The 1,476-nt window shown below is 35.0% G+C and overlaps 1 pseudogene; it reads right to left on the reverse strand.

Moving 5' to 3' along the window:
• Window positions 1-718: 718 nt before the first annotated feature.
• Window positions 719-837, reverse strand: LOC111735074 (annotated as a pseudogene).
• Between the last annotated feature and the right edge of the window lie 639 nt (window positions 838-1,476).

A 1,476-nucleotide genomic window follows, 5' to 3' on the forward strand; every position in this document is an offset into this window, starting at 1 on the left:
AGCTATTTTTCTATATAATCTTCTAGAAGTTTTGTTAAACTTGCACATCATCTACAATTCATCTGGAGTTGATTTCTGTGTACAGTGTAAGATAGGAATATAGATAATGAGATCTAGATTTTTTCCTCTTTGCATATAAATAGCCATATTTGCCAATAACTTTTATTGGAAAGATTATTATTCTTTGCTGTAATACCATGGCTTTTTCTTCACAAATCAGGTGGGTCTGTTTCTTTACTACATTCTTTTCTCTAGGTCTATTTAGCTATCATTCTACCAACATCATACCATTCTAATTACTGTAGCAATATAATTACTCTCAGGGTTGGCTAATGTAAGTCCTCTAATTTTGTTCTCATCTTAAATTTTATCTTCCATTTTCTTTGTTTGCTAGTTTGCAATAACACACACACACACACACACACACACACACACACACACACATACATACATGTACATGCGTACACATTCACCACAAAAGATCTGATGGAGTGATGACTGGGAGTGCATTGAATCTCTATGAAACTATATATATTTAAAGGATATTTGCCAATTGAAAAATATTCAGTCTTCTAAAGTTTGAACATGGTATATAGCTCTTTTTATTTGGGTTTATTTATTTTTTATTTTTTATTTTTTTTAGGTGAGGCAACCCTTGGTTGACCTCACAGATTGCAAGGACCCTGTCAGCTTACAATCCCTTATTCTTTAGTTTTTACACCTACAGCACCTGGTCTTCCTAGGTGGTCTCCCATCCAAGTACTAACCAGGCTAGGCCCTGCTTAGCTTCCAAGATCAGATGGGATTGGGCTTGTTCAGGGTAGCATGGCTGTAGACTATTTGGGTTTATTTTTAATTTCTCTCAGTAGTACCTTGGAACTCTATGTAGAGATCTTACATATATTTTGTTATGTGGTAAATAATATAACATTTTCTAATTGTTGCTCTGACCAAAAAAATATATATATATATCCTGTGTTCTGCCTATTTATCCTTCCCTCCCTCCTAGCCCCTGGCAACCACCGATCTTTTTATTGTCTCCATCATTTTGTCTTTCCCACAATATCATATTGATAGAATCATACACAATATAGCCTTTTCAAATTGGCTCTTTCAATTACTAAAATACATTTAAGTTTCCTCCACATGTTTTCATGGCTTGACAGCTTATTTCTTTTTGGCATTGAGTAATATTCCATTGTCCAGGTGTACCACAGTTTATCCATTCACCTACTGAAGGACCTATCAGTCACTTCCAAGTTTTGGCAATTACAAATCTGCTAAAAATACCATGTGCAGGTTTTTGTGTGAAATTGTTTTCAAGTCCTTTGGTTAAATACCAAGGTGTGTGAGTACTAGATTGTATTGTAAACATATTTCATTTTGTAAGAACCTTCAAATTGTCTTCCAAAGTGGCTGTACCATTTTGCATTCCCACCAGCAGTGAATGACAGTTCCTCTTGCTCCACATCCCTG

Source organism: Pteropus vampyrus, unplaced genomic scaffold (genome assembly GCF_000151845.1).
Source record: "Pteropus vampyrus isolate Shadow unplaced genomic scaffold, Pvam_2.0 Scaffold13791, whole genome shotgun sequence".
Lineage (NCBI taxonomy): Eukaryota > Metazoa > Chordata > Mammalia > Chiroptera > Pteropodidae > Pteropus > Pteropus vampyrus.